This window comes from Coturnix japonica, chromosome 2 (genome assembly GCF_001577835.2).
Source record: "Coturnix japonica isolate 7356 chromosome 2, Coturnix japonica 2.1, whole genome shotgun sequence".
In the NCBI taxonomy this organism is placed as follows: domain Eukaryota; kingdom Metazoa; phylum Chordata; class Aves; order Galliformes; family Phasianidae; genus Coturnix; species Coturnix japonica.
The window spans coordinates 93895958-93919362 of record NC_029517.1 but is presented as its reverse complement, the minus strand read 5'-3'; the positions used below and the strand labels follow the sequence as shown (position 1 = coordinate 93919362).

The 23405-nt window shown below is 41.3% G+C and overlaps 1 long non-coding RNA gene across 2 annotated transcripts; it reads right to left on the bottom strand.

The window, feature by feature from the left end:
* Positions 1-2805: 2805 nt before the first annotated feature.
* LOC116652952 lies at positions 2806-22603 on the bottom strand. Of its 2 annotated transcripts, none has more exons than XR_004306204.1 (3): positions 22289-22603; positions 21125-21319; positions 2806-3591 (listed from the first exon to the last, which is right to left on the bottom strand). It is a non-coding gene; the product is annotated as an uncharacterized LOC116652952 (long non-coding RNA). The 2 variants fall into 2 exon arrangements; XR_004306205.1 differs by having other exon boundaries at positions 21125-21237.
* Between the last annotated feature and the right edge of the window lie 802 nt (positions 22604-23405).

Below are 23405 nucleotides of genomic sequence, written 5' to 3'. Positions count from 1 at the left end.
GAATTGAAAGTGGGTAAAAAGGATGAGCAAAGCTATGTGTAAACTGAATGCTGTCAGAATTACCAGGACATGGCAGTATGGTTTAAGATATTTCTCTTTATCCTCAGAAAAAAAAAAAACCACTGTGGATGTTTAAGCATATGCTACCATAGAATTGTTAAGGCTGGAAAAGACTGCAAGGATCATTTAGTCTCATGGTCAGCCCATCGCCACCGTGCCCACTAGCCCATGTCCCTCAGTGCCACCTCACTTTGACAGAGAGTGTTCTAATGAGTCAATGGATGTGCTAAACCCATTTTTCAGCTGGTATCAATGAGTCAGTTAATTTCACATCCCATGAGATACAGCAGCACAACAGGGCAAGTAGCCCTGAATGGGAAGGAAGGCAGAGGGATGCCAGCTCTTTCCACACAATCCCTTCTGGGCAGTGTGGAAATGGAAGCAGGATTTGCACATATTTGCTTCTTTTTTTGTGCTATGGGGAAAAACAACAACAACAAACCATTACCAAGTGTGGCCAGTTTCTGTGAAGAAATATGCCCCAGTGGATATTTTCTTGTTGGCCCTGTTCTCAAGGGTAAAATAGGATCACTTCCACTAAATAACACCTTTCTGTGGAAGGCTGACTGCATTCTAGTTCTAAAACGTAAAGCATTGTTACTATTATTGTTATTATTTTGCAATATCAGGTGTGAGCACAACAACACCTTCCTTCTGGGAATCTGTGATCTGCGTAACAGGTTCTTTCCAGAAAAATGGTTTCTTACCCTGTGGGTTAAATCCCATTCTACTAAGAAGATGCTGCGAGGCTGCGTGGCTGGCTGTGCCCCAGCAGGGAAGAAGCTATTCTAGCACCTATGATAACACGGTAAGAAGCTGTCTTTCTTTCTGGACTCTCAGTGAATGGTCACCACAAGATCTGTCACCCAATGGCAGGGTGGCAAGAGGGAGGGGGAAGGAGGAAAAGCAGCGTTGGGAAAGGTGAGTTGTGCAAGGACAGCTTGAAAGAGAAGTGATTCTGCGTGGGATTATGAATGTGAGGATTTTTTCACTTAATGGTTTTCCTGATTTTGGAAACAGTTTAAACAATAATAATCTGTAAAATGTGTGAGAACGTGTGTGTGTGTGTGGAAGAAGGGGAAGGGTTGAGAGAGAAGCCTTGGTTCCTGTTGGATATTTACTACTTCAGAACACTGGAAAGGGACGATATCTTTCATACTTGATTTCTGCTGAAGTACAAAGCAAATCCTCTCTGCATTAAGCAGCGAAGAGCATTCTTGAGAGTAAGGACCCTTAAAGACTCTTGTGTTTTGTTTTGTTTTTTTTCCTTCTGGGCAATGAATGACTAGTCCCTCGACGCCACTAACTGTTTATGTAGAAAAGCTAATTTCACTTCTGACAATAAAGTTCTCTTGCCAGCCTGAGTTTCTCATTAAAATTAATATTCTTATTGTATGTCCCCGTCTTTTCCCTTGCTGAGAGAGAAGCTAATAATCTTTCATTCAGGGCCAAATTCCCACCTCTTCCCCATCCCAAAGCAGAAGAAGGGAGAAGGTAATTGCATATGGAAAGATACATTGGCAGGAACACAGTCCTTTGGAGATGTGCTTCATTTCATGGTAGGGAGATGTATCTCAGCGTCTGTACGGCTGTCGGGCTGCAGGAGACCTTGGTTCACTTCTGTACTGGAAAAAGCTATGAGCTGATATCTCATGGGGGAATGCTGTAACTAACAGGGCAGGGGCTGTAGGGGATTGCTCCCAATTTCTCTCCTGTGAAGCATCTCCATTTTATACGAGAGAATTAAGTAGCAAGGGAGAGCAAGTATGGAGGCGTGGCAGGGGGATTAGGGCATTCAGCTGAAGTGTTGCAATTCCTGCTCTGCTATAAAATGAAAACCTTAAGGAGTCATGAGATGAGAAGAGGCATCACCTCCTCTGTTCACGCTACCTGGTGTGATTCTGGGGCTGCTCAGGGGGTGCCCCACCAGAGCATCCTTCTGTAAGGAGGAAACATGTCCTGAGGAGCATGCTGGCACTCACTGTGAGACATGTGGCACTGCCTCAACATTCCACCTGCATGGCACCTACCTGTGCACAGGGATGCACTGTGCGGAATGGGAAGAGCTGGGAACAGCACAGCTTTGTGCTATGTGCATGAAGGCTTTAGCACACCTAAAGGAAAAAATCAGGTGAGAAACTCTCTGTAGCTCCAGCTGAGGAAGACATTGTACCCAAGCAACTGTTCACACCTGGGGTTTATGCAAGTAAGTGGGTAATCCTCCCCAGGTCCTGATGGGGGATGGTTCTGCCCTGCTGAATTGCATCAACACAGTGCTGTCCTCCTGCTGGAGAGGAAGCTGCCTTTGCCTAGACAGACAAACTCACACTAGGGGTTTCCTTCCGCACTGGTAAAATTAAAGATCTGCTTGGGTACAGCAGGATGGATACAAGCCCAGACATAGCAAATCATCCTGTCTGGTGGGACTATAATACATGGGAGCTTCAATTCCTTTTCCTCTTCCACATCTTCCTGCTGCCTTTTATGCTTGATTTTTGAGAGGGAGGGGCATGAAAGGTTGGGCTTAACGTGTTTAGCGGGTACGTTGGAAGTATACTTTCAAGTAACACCCAGCCTTTCAAAAAATGTCTAGGAAAGCAATTCCTGACAACACTGAGAACATCACTAATGCTAAATGTTCCTTTAATTCTAATTTTGAGTTAGTTGGCAGTCTTGCAAATTAAAGATTTATTGCCTAAGAGCGCTCAGATCGCAACCTAACACAGGTTTAGCTGCTTTGTTCCATCCTGTTTGGAGTCATTCCAGAGGCTAAGCCCCTGTATTAGAAACATCACCAATGCAAAGATTGAATGATCGATCAAAGCGATGCAGATTATGAATCCTCCTATGCAGCCTTCCATAAAAAGAGTCTAGAGAAGCAGCTTTTTCTTTCTTTTTTTTTTTCTGTTTATTTTTGGCAGACAGCTTTATGTCAAAGATTCAGTGAGGCTGTTTTCTAACAACCCGTGTCGTTTACTCAAGGAGGTAAATTTTGCTAGAATAAATATTTTTCAAGTGAATGAGGAAATGGCATAACTGAGACAAGACAAAGAAATGAAATGTTCTGCACAGTTCGTCAGGATAGATCAAAGATAGCAAAGGGAGAAGGTATTTCTAACTTCAGAAACTCCAGAATAAATAGACTGTTACTGATGCAAAGTCCCACAAGAAAACAAATAGGATGCACTTTTGCTCTGTTTTGAAATTAATTCCAAGTCCAAGGAATGGAATACATAATGTGTGTAATAATTTCAATGTGAATCCCAGGGATATTAAACATTAAATCTGGGCAGAGATCTCGCATTATAAAAATTATTGAGAGCATGTCATTAACATACATCATTCAGCTACTAACTGTACTTGAAGAGGCTAGGCTTATACAAATACATCAGAGTCGTACTTTGCATTCCAGGGCATGACCAAATAATCAAATTACAGAGAATGAAGTGGTTAGGGCTTGAGATAGCATGGTAAACACTACAACTCAAAGGATCCTCTGTTGTGGAACAGATCTTGCTCTCTGTAGACTGCCTGCAAAATAAAGGAATAAATAGGTGTGACATCGGAGAAGCCTTCTTAAAACTAGGCAGATATCATCCAAAACTTTAAAACAAAGAGCAAACCCAGCAATACAGCAGGAAAGAAAACAAGCCACAAAAGGTGCTGCTCCTCTCGTTCAATATGCCTCACAGACACTCGGTTTGAAGTGTGTCTGATTATTGATCATGATGCTTTCCTCAACAAAATCCTCTCTCTCTCCTTATCTCTCCTTACCCTGCTGCCCTAGTTCACTTTTACTGTGTCTGCAACTTCTTCCCTGCTCTTAACACACTGCTCTCCAGATTCTGCGACTAGAAAAAAGATGCGTTTAAATCTGGATTAATCTCTTGAGAATTAAACTTTTAATTAACTTGTGGAAGAAATTTGTAGGAAACCTGGCAGAAGGTCCTATCGAGTCTGAATCTTTGTATTTTGAGTTGTCTGCTAGAAAACATGGACCCATTACCTCCTAAACCTCACTTCTTTACCTTACTGCATCTATGATAAAGGAAGCTGTCTAATTACTTCTAATGTGAGCAGGAATAGTATATATTATTCCATCTAGGAGGAGAAATTGCTGATGAGCACAGTGTATTTAATAAAAATCTGTTTATTTTTCATTTGAGGCCAGGCTGGATGTGGATCCTGGCTGGTCTAGTGGTTGGCAACCCTGCACATAGCAGAGGGGTTGAACCAGATGATCACTGTGGTCCTTTTCAACTGAGGCCATTTGATGATTCTATGATTCTGCTTACAGAAATGTGGCAAATTCTACTTTCTTGATGCAAGAAGGATCCAGAGACAGGCAATTTTCTTGCTTGAAGATCTTTTGCAACGTTTTGTCATTTCTGCTGCTCTCATGTCATGCATGACTTCTTTCAAAAGTGGCTGATGCCTCTGTTTTCTTTTCATATCAATCAGTGTATCTTCTACACTCTTTCACTCCTTTTCTTTGTTTTTAAATATTGAGAAAAGGCTCTCTTCTCTGTGCTGTCTTTACTGTTGGTGAAAACACATGGTTACCTACCTCTTACATTTATCTTACAGGCTGATGGCTAGACATATTGGTCTGAAATGGGTTTAACATGATGTATGTCCTTCTCCATAGCTCACCCCTGTGAAACTGTCACCACATTCCAGTCAAAGTCAAGACAATGTTTATTGAGATTTTAACAGAGTTAAATTAAAGTAAATACTTAAGTCTCCCTGCATTTTAAAACACTTTCTATTAAGTTAATTTCACGTCACCAGGCATTCCCAGTGTCTTCAATAAGTTTGATTTGTTTTCTTCCAGCTGCCAAATGGAAGGTTATCTCTAAAGATTCTCCTGTACAATCCCTGTATCCTGTAATCCTGGGTCTATACGGTTTTCCAGACGAAGCCATTCTCATCTTTTTCCAGTACAATGGAATTCTCAGTAATTGCACCAGTGGCTTCTAAGCTTGGAAATGGGATGGCTTATTTACCGCAAGTAGGAAAAAAATAGTTTGTTTCATTTGTTTCAGCAACTCCATATCTTTAAAAGGATTTTCCAATCACCCAGTTTGGTATTAGGTAATAGGTAATAGTCTCGTGCGGGTTGGAAGGGACCTTAGAGATCATCAAGTCCAACCCCTGGGATTCGAGCTCCTGTGTAGCAGAGCGGCACTTCTACCACTTGTGCCACAGGGAAATTCGAACCCGGGCCTCCGGTGTTGCAACACGGCATTCCAACCACTGCGCCACCGGGGCACACAATTTGCTGTAAAACTTTCCTACTGTTACGAGATATGATAAACTCTCAACTCAGTTATTAGCTCATCTGTTATCTCAGTCGCTCATACCTCTTGTTCACATTACAGAGGTCCTCCTGTTGCAGAATCTGTTTTTCCAGGTTTTTGATGTTTTCACATTCCTCAGACATTCTCTCCATTTGAAATCAATTAAGACATTCCATTTTGGATCTCCCAAATCCCTCGTCTTTTTTACTTGTCTAGTCTAATAAATGCAAGGTTTGAAACAACATCTATAATTCTTTCACATTTCACTGATTCTATTACACATTCAATCGCCAAAATTCCCCTTCTTATTGTAAGTTGTCCAGCCTGACATAAAAATGGTGTGCTGGTCCTGTGATGTCTTCCTGAGTTTTGATTCTTCAGTTTGGTGTCCTTCCATTTCCTGAGCTGAAAGAGAATTTCTCTACGAAGTAAAGATGGTCTGCCTGTGGCAGCCCTGTATTAATAACAAACTTTCTTTTCATGGTATCAGATTTCAAGTTAAGTTGACACTGTTCTCAATTTAATTTCACCGGGCCAAGTTTTTCAGTTTTTATTATTTTTCAATAACATTGCAGGACAGATTTGTATCCTATTTCCCTGATATGGAACTGTACTTAGGGATTTTGTAGATCTGGTCTTTCACCCTTGTCATCAGAAACTGCTTCCTCCTTTGGTCCATGGCTGCAAGGGGAGAATCACAATTTCCTCTGCAACCCCCAGAGATCATGTAGAGTGTCCTTGGCTGCAATTCGCTGACCCTCGTGTTAAAGCTTAAGTCCAGTCGAGCACCTCTGAATTGATCCATTGCCAGTTTATCCTGAAAGCCTTCACTCACATCTGTGCACGCCAGAAAACGAGTTTCTGCAGGTTCTCTTGCTGTTCAGGTGGGATTTTCTTTTATTTTCCTCTTTTTCTTCTGTTCTGGCTTTGAGTTGCATCCATATTGACTCAGATTTATGGATGATTCTAATCAAGAGAAATTGTTTGCATGAAGTCTCTTTGGTAAATCCAAGCTACAGCGCTCTCAGGGCATGGCTATTCAAGCACCTCCACCTTCACCAACTTTCATTCAGTTCCTGAATTTACATTTAGAAAAGTAAATCTCCAGTGTAGTTTCCCCTAAAAGGTATTAGATATTTGCATTATTTGACCTATGAAAAGCCAGCCTCTCCAATGGGACTCTGTGTCTTGCCAGTCACGCAGAACTGCAGTAAATGTTTTTTCCTAAGCTCTTGCTTGGCCCAACTGAAAGTCCAGGTGGCTGGCTACCATCATGGGTCTGCAACCAGAGATTTCCTTGTGGAGCTGAAATTTAGCCAATGTGTTCTTGTTCCACTCCATCCCTGCTAGTGGATTCCCAGCTGGTGTCTCCCTACCCTGAAAGATCTGTGACAGTATGCTTGCCATTTACTTTTTTGGGCTTACCAGTTCAGACTGGAAGTTTTGCAGCTGGCCTTCAGTCTGTTAAGACATTTTGTAGTCATTACCACAACAGAGAGTTCACCTCTGCCTGCAAATCACTTCAGCCATTCCTGGGAAACCTCCAGATGCTGCTGTAATTCCTTTTGTAAAGTTTCCAATTCTTGTTTTAGCGCCTTCTGGTCTTGTTTTAATTTCTCTTGGCTAGCTTTGTTTTCTGGGAGCAGATTTGTTATTGGTTCAAGAAGAATACTACCTAATAATTGCCCTACTTGAGTGGGGTCCCAGTGTCAACACCACGATTTTTTATCTTATGATCTGATTGGGTTATTCCAATTAGAAGGAGAAATTGGTGAGTGAGATACTTCTGATACAATTCTGTTAATTTATAATAATGTAATTAATTTGCTTTCTTAGGGAAAGTGTTATCATGCACAGATTTCTTGCCCACAGCTCTTTCTGCTCACAACCTTTCCAAAAAATCCCCCTGCAAGCCTTCCCATGGAGCTTGTGAGAAGGTCACAGATCTTCACATTAAAGGAAAAAACACCTTAAGGAGAAAGCTGCTTCAGTCCCATGGAGCAGGAGCTGTGCCATGCCAGAGTTACAGGCAGGACAAATGGTAAATGCCCCAAGTGTTGGCCAACAGAAAAAGAAGTAAGCCAGTCTATGGCACATTCACTGGGGAAGTGCATTTTGCTTTTTACAACTGTTTCAAATTCTCCTGCAAATGTTAGTGTGTTCTGGGACACTTCATAAAACAACAGCCAGGGAAGAGACTTCTTTTTCCCCCTAAAGCACAGCCACAACATTGCTGAAAGGACTGTGCATTAGTTCTGCTCAGACTGCTGCAGTTTCCTCCTCGCACTCTGTCTCTTCTGCATGGAGCTTTACCTCAACAAATACTTTCCATCTAGAGAGTTAACACTCCAGAGACTTCATATGTCTTACCTTTTTTAAGGAGATATGCACTGGTCTTATCTCCTAGATATCTCAACATGAAGAAGAATAAGTAAATTTAAGCTCGGTATCTAGAGTCACGTACATGTATACTGTTTCATCAGCTAGTCAGCAAGATATTTGACAAGTGGCAAAAGAAACAAAGAGTCAAAGCTGTTGTCCAAAAGAGCTTATCAGTTAATAGAACAAAGCAAATTACAATCAGTGTTAAGAAGACGGCTTGGGAACAGAAGTGGTGAGAAGATCAGCACAATGCTCCTGTGAGTTTTAAGGCGAGGCACATAGGAAGGAGATGGGAAAAACTAACTCAAATGGCATGTAAGGAGGCAGAAAGCAGAGTGGAGGAAGGAGTCACAGGGAGTACTGCAGTCATCAGAGAGGGAAAAATATGGGATCAGTGAGGGAAATAGGATGAAAGGAGAGCAAAGATAAGGTTGCACATGGTCCCTAAGGAGCAATGAAGACAGCTGATACTGCTGTAACATTTTCTTCTGATTCCTAAATACAGTTAGAGATTGGTGCCTGCTCTGTACAATGATAGATGTAGAAGAGTACTGCTAACAATAAGTGTTGCTACATTGCTCACCCCTGGGAAAGGAAAACCCAAAGGGCAGTACTAGTAAGGCATGCATAGAGCTCTAGAGAACTGTGGTGAGATGCAAGTTTTAAGAACAGAAGTCCCCTACAGGAGGGGATTGCTGTGTCAGTCATTGACATGACACCAGTTTGAGATGCATCTGCTGGCCTCACTTATGGCAGTTTGTTAGAGGGAGAGACAACAGCTTGATTTAATAGATCCCCATTGATGTAAACATTTTTGGTTTTGAATTCCAACTAACAAGGCTAAAAAGTGCTAAATGGTCTGGACTGAATGTAAGGTAGTTTTATGTGATTAAATGCAGGCGAGAAAAAAGTGACATCTGGAGCAGTATTTGGACTGACTGTTAAAGAAAAGCAGGAGCCATAGGAGAATTCACTGGGATTAACAAAACTTTAGGCCAGGAGGAAAGGGTGTAATCCTGTCTAGCAATCTTCCACTTGAGCAAAGCCGAAGCATTACAGTCATCCTTCAACAGCTGGTTTCTGAGGCTGTGCTGAGTACTTGGAAAGATGACTTTCCCTCCTGCCCTTGTGATGTCCTGTCTTAGAAAGACAGCACCACGAGGGACATGTGCAGCAATGCTACTCACAGTGTGACGTCAAAAGTATCCCCCTACAACCAACCTGAACTTTCTTTCACTGATATCTCACATCTTTCCCTTTTCTGTGGCATCCATCACCCTCTCTACTTCCCACCAGCCTCAGAAGCAGCTTTTGCTCCTTACCCTGTCATACCCTGGCTCTTAAATAATGGCACTTCCTTGTAGTCTCTCATAAACCTCTCTTTTCTATGCCTGCCCCTATTGTTGAATTCTTCCCAAGAGTGGAATCTGTAGTATATGCACTGTGACTCAGCCAGCTTGTGCCTTTTTTTTTCCTTCCAGATGTATTTATTGATGTTTGCCAGGTTCAGCCACTACCCAGGCATCTGGATACAATTCTGGCCACCTCCTTGTGGATTTCCTCATATTACAGCAAAATGAACACAATCTTTTGGTTTTCTTTTGTCTGCTAAACATTTTACAGTGTGAAGGAAGGCTGGGATGCCATTCAAGAGGCTGTTAAAATCGTCTTCCTTTCTTGTTACAGCGGCCATATCGCATCCCATTTGAATTACTTCACTAACTATCCGCCATCTTCCACAACCAGTATAAAGGGAGGCACTGCCCATCATGGGGAACACTGCATTTTTGATCAGACACAGTACTGACTGAAGACTGATGGAAGTAGGTCTTGGGGCAGTGTCAGAAAATGCACTGGGGAAAAGGTGAGTATAAGAAAGGATATAAACAAGGAGTAGGATGCAAAACAATTTTTAAGTAATATAAGATGATGGGGTGGAAATGGCACATGTATGTCTATGAATAAAGAGATAAGTGTTATTGAAGGACAATATATTTGATCTTTATACAGCAAGAGAAAAGAAAGTAGGTAGGTGGACATACTTACACAAGAACATTTACAATATAAACGCAATTTTTAGCCATGGGTTTCATTATCCATTATCTAGTGGGTAATAGCTCAAGGAATGTAAGTTGGATTTCAATTCCGCCTAGCATGAAAAAGTAAATGACAGTTTGCAGTGTTTGGTGAAAAGGAAAAGTGTGATGTTAAGATGCCTGTATGAATTGAAGTTTTATTGGTAGCACTGGCATAAAAAAGGTGCCCTACCCGTTATCTCTTCATAGAAGATTCTTGTTGTGCTCAGACTGAGCGCTGTAAAAAAAATATAAAGTCATTACAGCTTCTGGATATTTTTCTATACTTTGGGGTTTTCATCAAGATTCAGAACCATTTTCAGAGAGTGCATGCCCTAAGACCCTCTCTGTCACTTACAGAATGCTGCAAATTGACTCTATCACTGTACCCGCTGCTGTAAATTGGCTCTGAGCACACATTATGTGTCAGGTTTGCCTACTCACTTTCAGTTTTCACCCACCTCTACTGGGCATATCTAGGGGTAATGGGATGAAATTGAGCAAAGGAAAATTTAGACTGAATATCAGGAAAATTTTCCTAACAGTGAGATCTATTAGAATGTGGAATAGTCCCCCAGGAAAAATGATGGAAGCCCCATTGCTAGAATCATTAAAAATAGGCTGGAAAAAAACATAGTAAAAATACAGTAGAAAATAATCTGCATTGTCAGGGGATGGACAAGATGATTCCCTAGGTTCTCTCAGGCTCTAATTTCTAGGATTTTAGGAGCTGAGCTCGATCAGTATTAAATTCCCTGAATGCCCAAGATCATCTAATTGAAACAATAGAAAGTTTGCTCATAGGCATGCCAGGGAGAGTGCTCGGTAATGATCAGACTGCATTACTGCTGAGAGTGTATCACTTGATCTGCACTGTACAAAGAAATGAGGAAGGAGACATTTTTTGTCACAATTTACCCTTTGCTAACGCTCTTCTTGTAAGTCAAATCTGCTGTCTGGGTTCAGCATTGCTGATGTTATAGAAAGCGATCTTTAAAACAGGTAATAATGGAGTCCAGATTGCAGTTTGTAGCAGTGTAGTTTTATATCAAAAGCTAACTGCACATGTTCAGAATCAAAATTTCCTCCTGCAATACATGTACTTCTTACCACAACTCTGTGCTCCTTCCATAGCAAACAGATGCGCTGCACTGCCATTTCATTTGTCTGTGGAAGCCTCACTTGATACTGAAGGATAACAGATTAACTCCACAGGGAAAAGACACTCATTCCAAGTATTTCCTCTAAAAAAATGAGCTTTCTGTCAATATTTTCTCTTTCTCATTGGTCTTAATGTTTCAAAAACAATGTCAGCATCTCAACAAATTAAAAAACATATGTATCAAAAATATTTCAGGTACTGTACTCATCCATATCTAAAGTCAGTGCCACTTTTTGACATTCAGGACACCCAAGAACAAGGAGGGAGAAATGACCTGCCAAACCAAGGAGAAGGGACTGTTCTGAAGTCAGATGAAGAGGTCATGAAGTCTGAAAATCCTTTTATTTTTTCCAGGAAGACTGCCACAGTGATTTTCCTCTCACTTCTTGCAATAGTCTCATGTTCCCAGTAAAATATTTGTTGGAGTGGGTGCTCCTATTTTGCCCCATTCTGGGACTGAACAAGAGGAATGTGAAGGTGAGTGAGGCAGAGCATCATTCACACCCCTTCCTGCACAGGGCCCTCCTTCCTCCTCACAAAGGACCTGGAGAATCCTGCTGGAAGTCTGTCTACCTGATCACACTGCTGGGAGCCCTCTGGGGAATTTCTTACCCTGGTAGCTGACACCTGCAACTTTCATTTCCCAACTTGGCCAAGATAAATGCATTGAGGATATTGGAAATAAAGAAAACAACTGCTCAGCTAGCACAGGATAAAGGTCAGCCCTATGGGGAGAGGCCAACTGGTGGCTCCCTGTCCACTGCACGGTGGTGATGTGCTGTGGGCTCATCACTGCCGGAGAAATCTAATGGATGCTCTTCATACATGCTATCTGCACACATACGCACATCATGAAAAGTACAAGCTACTCACTAATTAAATCATAGGGGCAACAATGTCCTCCTCCTCCTGTTTTGAGGACTGCAAGGGTCTGATGAGAGCCTAGAGGTACCAGGAGATAATAAGCCTGCCTCGTAATTTCTGACCATCTATCCCTAGCTGATTCAGGTCATTAGAGTTATTTTGCAACATTCTCTTAATAACCTGCAAACCCTCTCCTCCAGTGCTGAAATCATACACAAAAGGCCAAGGTTTAGGGAGATGAAGACAACGCTGATAATGAGTCCCTGATTGATTAAAAGTAAATACATTTTTATTCAGAGAAAAGGGCATTTGTTACCACAAACATTTCACCTTCAGCACAAATAGGAGTTACACTTACATTTACTAAGGGATTATAGCAGCACTACAACTAATTACTTCCCAGCAGCTGTTGGCCTCAGGTTAGATGTAAGCTACTTCTGGCAATATGTGGTGTGGGTTCATGTAAAAGGAGGCCAGTATTTTCATTGTCTTGGTGGAAAACAGTGCAATGGTGAGATGTGAGTGAAAATACTATGCATAATGCAATATGAAATAAGAGCTTATTACAAGGAGAAGGCTCAAGGAGATCAAACAACATTAGTGCATCCCACCAATTTATGTTACGAGGGAGATATTAATTATTCTGTTTGTATTTTGTAGATGGCCTCAAGTTGTACAATTATCACATAGGAAGGTGCACGTTACTTACTGGAGACAGATTCAGACTCCTTGATTACCTTGAGTTGCAGGAGGTAGATTGTACATTCCTGATATGACCTATGATCTATGCAAATTATAGGACACTGACAATCAGTAGAATGCCATTTGTCCTTATTTACCAGATATTATATGTAAGATTTTCCTCTTTTCTTGAATCCTAAACAGTCACACCTTTGCTATTCTTAAGTGATGCTCCAAACTCTCTGCTCATCCATTCAGTGTTATATAATTTTTGCTAAGCTGCTGGCAAGTGATAAGATTACTTTAAAATATCTATTAGGATTCAGAGAAGGAGGTTTCTACAGGTGTAGGCAATGAGGAGCCCTGAAATTATTGAGTTATTCATAACTTAGTGCAGTTACAAATTACTGCTATTAACTGAATACTGTAATTACAGCCAGAACAGAAGCTAGGTCTTGTAGCATAATTTCTGGTGTGGATAGTTTTTAGTGCGCGTCTTGGGGAGCAAAAATTTAAAGCATACAGAGAAATGGCTGTTTTGATGTTATAAAAACCTTTGGTCTGCTCTAGGTCACAAACAATGGAAACTTTCACCTTGGATGAGCAAAGAATTCCTGCTCTGCCTAAAATAGTGAAGTTATGGTACCAATGAATGCTCTCACTGGCTGAACTATTTTTCACAAGGACACAGGGAAGATCCTCTGTAAAGGTCTTTCATCAAAAAATGTACTTTGTCAATTGGCCTGTCACATCAAGAAATTGCTGATGGACTCTAGAAAACCCCTTTGAGATATCCTTAGAGAGTCTGGCCTCAGATATTGTATCACAAAGCAAGCAGAGACTCCAGCAATATCTCAGCACAAACCATCCACAGCTCTGTGTTGTCACCAAGCAGAAGTAGACTGACTGCTCCTTTCACCTGTTCATCTATGCTGGAACCACCAGGTCCCCTTCTGTTCAATGTTTTGACGTGTCTTGAGTACAAAAAGTGCTTAATAACACTACTTTAATTGCAAACAAATACCAAAACAGATATTCAGGTTGTTGAATTTATTTATATGATTCTGCATGGTGAATGTCACCTCACCAAGCATTGCAAAGTATCTTCCATGGCTGTGCACAGTGGCTTGGCATGATATCGGGGCTCATTTTAGTGCTCCCTTGGTGCAGAAAGAATGACTACAGCCCCTGTTTGCTAGCTGTCATACTCCACTGCTCCCTGTGCCTTGAGAAGAAAGCTTTCTGGAGAATATTTAAACCTGAGATATTCCTTTCACACAGTCAGTGAGAGGCAAACAGCCCTACACACAGTCCAAGCAGAATGCAACAGAGTGATTTAGATTTCATGCCATGTATTTTTGACCTTTCTGTTGGAAGAATAACACCGAGCTTGTTTAAGTGTAAAAGGTTGATGTATGTCTTGTTCTGAAAGCAATGTTATAAAAATTGTACCTTCTTACTCAGCAAATCTGCTCCTGTTGTGTATTGAGAATCATTGCCGCCTGTGTTCAAAACTAAAAAGTTTATGATTTTTAGCCCAAAAAAACCAACCTGCTTCAAGACAAGTGAGCTAGATCCTCTTTATTGTATTATTAATAAAACTCTGTACTCCTTACCCATTACCAGACCAGTCAGTGCACATGGCTGATTGTTAACAAGTGTTCCTGGATCTCTCCCTTTATTACCTTTAGTGTTGGCATGAGTGGAATTTCTCCTTGTACAAGAGACCAGTAGTGTTTGCTCGACAATAATTCTTGCATACTTTGCTGGCAGAGATTTCATTACCTGTGAGCGATGTGTTATAAGGAAAGAATCTTGCTTTGCCTTCAGAGCACAGTGAAGTTTGCAGTGGAAAAGAAATGATGGGTTAATAGCAGAAATAGGTGAAAAGCAAACTTCTACTAAAGGAAAATGGATTTTAAAAGGAAAAGAAGTCAGCAAGGAACTAAGCATTTGGCTCTAAGTCTATCCACATCTCTTAAGCCTTTACTGAATGGACTATAAAATAAAGATTTCTTAATAGAGATCATCTTTTACAAAAGGGCAAACATGCAAGGCAAACTCTCAGCACTGAGTGTGTTTTTACAGTAGGAAAAGCTTGTTTGCTTAGGCCTGGATTAGCTTTCCAAAGCAAGAAAAACATGAAAATGTTAAGATACCATACATTACTGCTGGTGCAAAGTGAGCTTTATCGTATCAGTGAGTCTGCTCCTCCAGAACACTAAGGGATAAAACAACTGGGACAGTATGAGACAGACCCAGAGATCCTTGGTCAGGCTTTGTACAAAAAGTCCCTGCACCAACAACATGCCACCTGCGCTATGACACAGAATTACTTCCGTATCTGCACCTGAACTTGCTGCCTGAGGGCATCTGAGTACCTGAGCAGAGTTAGCAAGCCAAGGGAATCACACTGATCCTTTGCTGTCATACCGCTGGACCCCTATCTCCTTGGACCCCTATCTCTCTCTTCCTTTTAGCAGTACTGAGCAAGAAAACAAAGTCAAAAGAAGGTGAAGTGAGGAATGTGTTTCTGGGTGTCTTTTAGAAGAATTTGCATCTCTCCAAACACAAGGATGTGCACAAAGGTGTTGCATTATAACGGATCAGTTGCCTATTGAAAGAAAATGGGAAAGTAAACTTTTTAATATTCCTTCGGCTTACCAAAACAAGTAGACAGATTCAGAGCTTCTCACCTTTCTCCCTCACATTGTGTCCCATAAAGAATCAATTGCAACAGTAAGTGAAGTGATGCAGAAACCAGGATCCTTCTCATCTCAGTCTGAAGAAGGTGTCCCGCTGAAATTGGAGGCATGCAAAAATCCAAGTAACAGTATATGTCTGTATACTGGTTGCTTAAGGTCCTCTATGGCTTACTGAGGTTGATCCATAGAGAGGCTTTCTTTTAATGAAAACATAAATTCCATCTGATTTGGTTATAAATATTAGAGCTGTTTTCATGATCTCTATTAATGACAACTCTTCCACTGCCATTGATCAATACAGTCCTTTTCCAGTTACCTCCCACCAGGAGGCCATCCAATCTCTTGTCTGTTGTGATCAATTAGAGTGAAGGAACACTACTCTGTGTACGATGCCTACTACAATCTTAGACCAGTGCTTCAAGTCCTGTTACCCAACAGGTGCTGAATTCAGTACTTTAAGGAAGTGCTATGCACCAGAACCGTGAGATTCCTTGAGGAATCTGGGTAAAGTATTTTGTGGACTCTTGAGTTTTGAAAAGGGAGATCAGAGACCTGCTGCTAGAATCAACAAAGATGAACCAAGGTATCCTCACTTGCCCAACCTCCTACGAGGGTCTGTTAAAAAAACCCTAAAACAACTACCCGTCATCTTGTCCTCCAAGCTTAATCAGCTGAACCCCAAGCATTTCTGCACAATATTGAGGCATGCACAAGAAATGTGGAGGAGTGAAACTCATGGAGGGGATGACTGGCACTGCTACTTGTTTACACTGCTTACAGGGTGAAATTACTTAGGCACTGCACCTCTCAAGATACACTTATCTTTGCCTGAAGTGTGCCTTAAAGAGCACAGGGGCCTCAGTGGGACCCCTGCCATTGCACACCGTGAAATTCATCTGGATGCAATCCCTACAGCTGCAAATTCACCTTCCTTCTCTATTACACATTCTATTAGCCTGCTTTCCTTCCCCTTTAGCACACGCCAGCGCTGCTCTTTATTTTAGCGTTATTAATTTTTGACATGAAGTCGCTCTAAACATGGTAAATACAGAAAGTAATTGGTATGTTAAACAGTAGAAGCATAATGAGTCTCATGTACAGACGCGACTCGCTCCCGCTGCAGAGCCAGACTGAAACAGAATACACAATAGCTCTGCCAATTTCCCAGGAACTTCTTTACCAAGTCCCCGTGGTTCACAGGCAGTGCCTCGACCTCTCCTGTACTTATGATACATCCAGCCACAGTTTAATGGCTGAAATGACTTTGAAGCTCTCCCAGTGGAACCAATTTCCACCCTATGTGAATACAAGCTCCAGCCTTTCAGCAGAGTTTAGTTTGGTGATAAGTTAACATGTGAGGCCAGCCTGAGAATAAATTTTGACTGGTGCCCTGATGGTAGGGCTTTCACATTGTGACTCATGGCTACGAGGGCTTTTTGGGAGAGACGCACTCTCCAGACTAATACAGGCTGATGGGATATTTTGTCAGCAAGGAGACATGTCACTTACAGCTAGCGAGGCTGCTACTGTCTTGTCAGCACTGATGGCAAATCTTTGCTAGGAGGAGCAGGTAGGGAAGTCACAGCCCATCTCAGCTCAGGCTTGCAGTGATAAGTGGGCTGATTGTGAATTACATGAGGTGAGTTTCAAAGGTACAGCCCTGCACAGAGTAGAAAACCTTCTCTAAATTCACCTAGAAGTTAGTGGGAGAGTGAGATTTATTAGTGAGTGTGAGAAGAAAAGCTTTTATACAATCCCAAAATAATACCAGTCTAGCTTGGCTCTTTCTCTTCATTTTAACCTTTTTAAAGATTCTAGATTTCCAGTTTTCCAGTGGGAATAATATATACTAAATACAGTTACTCAAGTTCTTGTGTTACAGTTTCAAATCCAATCAATTTTGTCCAGAATCCAGACTGCAAGATCAGATCAAAATTATTGCACAATCAGGAATTACAACACATTTATGCTGCATGAAATGCCATTTTCCTGTCAGCTGTAACCCATTCCTTAAGTTGTAATTCACAAATAAAAGACAGGCACACTCAGCAGTGGTATGGGACTGTAATACCTGACCAAGAATCGTGTTGACATACATCAGCAAAATGCCCACAGACAGCATAATCGGGAGCCTGACCTGTCTGTTGCTGTACCAATGGTACTGCATAAATAATTAATTGTACCTGCCAACGTAACATACGGCGCCAGGTAGCTCTTTGCTTTTTGTTTTCTGTGACAAGCCTTGATCTTTTCCTACGTTAGCTGCTATAAAAGAAGAAACTGGAAAAAAGAGAGCAGACCGTTACCACTTGTTATGTCCTACTCACTTTCTCAGGTTATTCTTGAAGGTGGGTTATTGACAGTATATAAAATATCTCAGTGATGCCTGGAAGAACAGGATCGGCAGAAGTATCTGACCACCTTTATCTGAGTTTCGTGCATGAGTCAAAAGAACCCACAGACACAGTCTTTGCTAGGGACATTTAAAATCAGGCACTACAATGCCCCATAAACTAGGCAATAGGAAACAAGAAGGATAGATTTGATGGCACAACAGTTTCTTTCTATTTGATTTTATGATCTTGGTTTCAGAAGAATCCTGAGAACAGTCTAGAGAGAAATTTTTCCCTTCCTTTTTTCTTTTTTACACCTTTGTGATTTAATTTAAGAATGACATTTCTTTCTGGACAAGAGGTTCACAGTATAAGGCTGACAGCCGAGACCTGAAATACATGCTCTGCAATTCAGCAAGTGCATAAATAAAAGCACTAGTGTCTTCTCTGAGGAAGTGTCTGAGGTAAGCTTCAAATACTGAAATGAAATACTGAATTCAGCAAAGGTACCCACAAGCAGTTTTAGTGAAGCTGCCAGCAAACACTTGCCCGCTCTTCTTTGGTTCTTATTTTAGGGGTTATGGTATTATTACTGTTTCAGTTCAACATATGTTTTCTGAAGGAAGATGGAAACCTTGCCCCATGTAACTCACACAGCTCTTTTAAGGAGATCATAAAGCTCACAAAAGAAATGAGTTAGAAAAGCCAGCATATCGACTGCAAGAGTAACTCCCAGAACCTCTATGAACAGCATGCCTTAACGATGCAGAAGCTGGACAATGGCACATGATCTCATAAGGGATATGGTTTCAGCCTGGGTCTGATAAACTTCAGTACATAAACTCACACCTGCACTTTCCAAGTGCAAACACCTGGCTTTGCTTTAGAGAAAGTCAAAAGCCTGCATGCTCTCTTTCAACAGCTTGTGTATATGCCAGGGTTGGAATTCATACCTGCAAACCACATTCCCTAACTGCTCCTACTAATTAATATTCTCATACCTGCAGTCTCTCTTCTGGTTATGCCACCTTTCAGTGTTTCACCAAATCTTAAATGCATTCACTTTAGAAAAATCAAAGCAGTGTGATCTGGTTGCAAGGAAAGAAGGAGTCTGAAGCTCTGCTCCTGGAAGATTTATCACACTTTCTCCTCCCATCAAATAACAGTCATATCTGTGGATCAGATCACTGAGCATTAATTAAGCTGCACCGCAGAAGCATTTTCCAGCTCTCATTCTCAAACAGAATCCTTAATGAAGGACCCATTCTGGGCTCAGACACCACTATACCTCTCAGACCCTTCCCTGAGCTCACTTGAATGCTGATGTCAGTCCAAATGCCTGAATTCTATGGAGATGGTTTGATTGATTTCTGATTTTCACACCTTTCAATGGAGACTCTTCAGCATGGGACATTTGGTTCGTTGGTTTAGAAATATAAAGAATTAAGACCTGAAGGTGAGAATTAAGAGTATGGGTTTAGAATCACCATAAATTTGTAAGGCAAAATGGCACCAGCAATGGTGGCTCATCTTCGTCATCTACAACTCAGCTCTCAGGTAGCAACTATTCAGTCTACAGTGCAACAGGCAAAGGTAACAGGAAAAAATTCCCACTGATGGAGATGTGCAAACATGTCAGGAGGAACCTCTGAACTTTTCTGAAGTGTCTTACCTCCTTTTTAGATGTCATCAAAAGCAACTAAAACAAAGCTTTCAGAGCCTCCACGAACAGCTTGAATCACCGAGCCCGTGGTAATGGCCTGCCACAGAAGCTCTAATCGAGCATGTGTGTGTGTATTTTCCTTTCACACAATGACAGTTCCCAAGTGGAAGGCCACTTCAGTTCTGATAAAACTTTCCTTCTATTGTCTGAGTTTTGTTTGTTTTCTGGCAAACCCCAGTGCTGCCTGTGCTTTCTGTGCAGGCACACATTTCTTGTTCTTGTGCGGGGAGGCCAACCTAAGCCTTTGGAGGCTTCTCAGTAGTATTGCCTGCAGCAAATACCACAGCTCAATAGCAATTTAATATTGTAATCAGGGAGCAAACTGTGCAGTTTTGGCACATTGTGATAATTATTAACTACATGTATTAGTGTTGTGATTCTAGTAACTAATATTTACAAAAGGTTCCCTGTGTGGGGAAGACCTTGCCTAGACACAAGCAGCTGAACTATTCCTGAGTGATTGTCAGTGGGCCTTTAAGCCAGCGCTCATGTTCACTGTTTAAAGATAAAACATCAATACTTAGAAATTGTACTTCAAAAGACCTATTTCATGAATAATAAATTCTCAGGGTGTAAAACCATACCGAGCACCAGAATATTTTGTGAATTTATGGGAAAGTTTTCCTGTGGTAAAAAAAAAAGAAAAAAAATCCTGGAAGACTGAAAAAGCACATCTCAAACTCCATGATATAACGTAAGGGAGGTTCAGTTCAGACATTAAATCACAACTGATCTGAATATTTTGTTTTGCTCCATGATGTGCATCTTTCTCCTGCTTTCCCTCTGCTATTAGCATTAATGCTATAATGAACCTGTTCAGAATTCACTGGAAAGGACAGATGTAAGAAAAGTGCTCTCTCAACTTCAAATCTCTGATTGACAAATGAAACTTCTCCATGCAGTTACATCTAGATGTACTCAAGCAAACTTGCATTTGCCTTCGTGCCAAGCAGCTCATTGGTGTAGTGGTTCTTCACCTGGCAGAGCAGGGCGGTAAGGACTGAAGGTATTTGAGTGTATTAGTGTTGATCATTGATGATCCATGCAGTATTCTTGACTAAATTGGAACCTGGTACAGAAAGCATTTCTATACAGAGTACATGACTGCATTTCCTTCAGAATGCAATTATGTGCTTTTCCAAACAGATGGAGACACAAATAAATATGTACATGTTTCTAGTCTGTGTGCTGTACACATAACAGACACACACATAAGCACAAGAGGAAAAAAACCCAAACCTTTCTTTTCTGAAAGGATCACAACTGAGAGAAAGATTTTCTTATGCTGCTTAAGATCTGTGTAGTTTCTTCCTTTCAAGCTCACACATTTCACACAACTTTTCTGGCAGTATCTGAAGTGTTTTTAAATTATGTATTGTTTTGGCTTATATGCCAAACTTTTAGTCTAAAAGACTAGTCCTCTCTACATAGAAGTCATGATTTGACATTGTTTATTTTGCTATGCAGTCACACTAGATAGATAATGTTATAAAGATGACATGAAATTACCACATGTAAACAATGCATTGCCATTCTTTTGCCAATTCTTTCAACAAATCAACAAGCAAAATGTATGTTTAGCCTCAGTTAGACATCAACTCAGTGTTCTATCCATGTGGAAGACAAAGATGGTTCTTTCCATGTGTTTGCAATACTCTTACCAAATGTGAGATGACTGATGGGTGCTGGAAGGGAGTCAAAGTTAACAAGGAGGTGGAATGGGGTAACACAGTCAGTAGTGATCACAAAGTGCTATGATGTACTAAAAAATGAGAGAGAGAAGGACAGGAAAAAGGAATCAGAGAAGCTAAAGGAAAATAAGATTTCAAGTTTACTTACAGGAGCAGTGTCTGAAGATGTTCACAGGTTAAGGAGGGTAGAGCTGGCTACGAAGAGGTCAATGAAGACTTCACCTGACTGCAAGGCACTGGAGACAGATTAAGGAAAGTTTTCTGGGGAGAGAGGGGAGGAGGGAAACACTGGAGTATGACTCATCCAATGTGTGTAGAGACATGGTAGTAGCTGTAGTAGCAGCTGCTGTCAGGTATAAAAACAGACAGTATAAAGAATAAATATTAGTACTTATATACAGCATTAAAGATCTTCGTAATGTTTCCTGTGTTAATGGTGTCCATATCCAAGGCCAATTCAAATTACAAATGGCCATTAAGAAGCAGTACAGTTACATGTTTTACATTTAGTTTTATATTTTACAGAATTTAAACAAGAGCGATATACTGAATGATAATCAACTCATGTACGCCCTACGTTTGTATGTAAACACAACTCATCTGTCTCATTTACAAAGCATAATGTTCATACTGTTTCCCAACTATAAGTTTTATGTGTATAGTTCCAAGTGCATATTTTAAGACTAATAAATCAGCCACTCTACATGCCATTATTCTCAGATGTCACTGCTAAGGCTTGTAGACGTCATGTTAGTTTTTATAAATTGCTTTAATTAAAGTAATTATTCCAAAGATAAGATATGACAAACATATTAGTGTTTTACATAAATATTTGTGTTTATTTTCAGAATTAATAGCAACAGGAATTTGGCTACAGATAGAGTTCTTTACAGGTTACAAGTGCTATAATAAAGAAGGGGAAAAGGTAAGTGTATGTGTATCTTCAAGTATGTGCTTAGCCTTTCTAACCTGCTGTGAAAGCAGCAAGTTAAGGGCACTAAGTACATATCTAAAGGTAAGCACATGCTTGACTGCTTTGCTGATCTGACACTACAGACAGTAGGAGGATGAGGCGAACATTTCTGAAAAGGCTTCCTGCGCTCTCCACATTGTTTGAAGGATGAAGAATAACTTGATCACAAGCAACTTAATGATTGAAGGGACAAAGGACTCAGTTATTCAGTATATTTGCTTTGGCAGCAAAAGCAGCTTAAAACTCTATTTTATTTATTTATCTATTTTTAAAGTAGAGACTTAATTTTAGTGAATGAGCAAGCCTGAACATTCTTGCCTATCAAAAGAAATTACTTACCCTAGGAAAATGGATCACTAGGACTTTTCAAAGCTGGAATAGACTCTGTTTTTGTCAAACTGCACGCGGCTTGCCTGTTAATATTTATAGAAGAGTATGGTTAAGCAAACACTACAATCCCATAACTTTTGATGATAAAATATCAAGCTTGCTAAATAGGCACACGCCTACACACACAGATAGCATTTTCAGCTGCGGGGAAGGGTCAGAGATGATGTCTCTGCATAAACAGCTCTCAGACCAGCTCTCCTCCACTTCTGCTGCCTCAGGCTCTGGCTTTTTTTGCCTGCTAAGGCCAGCTGCCTCCTTGCTGGTTAGACCCTCCTCTGTGACCCAGGCTGCCTCGGGGATGGAGAGAGACCACCTCAGCCAGGGCCAGCCAGGCTCTCCCAGCCACACGTGCATGCAGTTTATCTGCCCAATGGGCCCGCAGAGCAAGCACAGCTGCTCTTCTCATTTCTTATCTTCCCCTCACTTCCCCAGCAACAGTGACCTGCATCACCTTGCCTGAGTGCATCGACTTTGCTACCGCCGGGACGTGGTGCATGCTGCTGTAATCAGGTGTTCTGCCCGGTTCATGATGTTTTTGAGTTTATTGCTGCTTACCCTGCCGGTGGCTCCAGGGACTATCGATACCATAACATCTTGAGGCAAGGTGCTGTGCCTCCTCAAGTCTGGGCTTTCATGGGGTTATGCTTGAACAACGGCGTGCAGGTTGGGGCTGCCACAGTAGCATTATATATCCCTCATTTTAGTTGTAGCTATGTCTAACTCTTCCAGAAGTACGCAAGTGAAGTGGGCATAGACAGACTTTAAACTGCCCATTAATAGTCCAGACATCCTGGCGAAAGGAGCTGCTGGTCTAGGTCAGTGCCTTGTTGCTGTTTCTGTGGGGCTGCTCTCGTCTAATGCCTTGCAGTGGGTCCTCCTGTGGAATTCACTTCTCCCAAAGACTGAATTTTGCAGTGTCATTAGGTGAGGACTTTTAATCATACCTCCTAAGTAAGAAAGCATGGGATTAATTCAGCATGAGGAGGAGCTGAGGAACATTTTGTGGTCACAACAGACAGTGACACAAGGACCACGTAAGACCATGCTGGGAGGAGGGGGGGGCAAA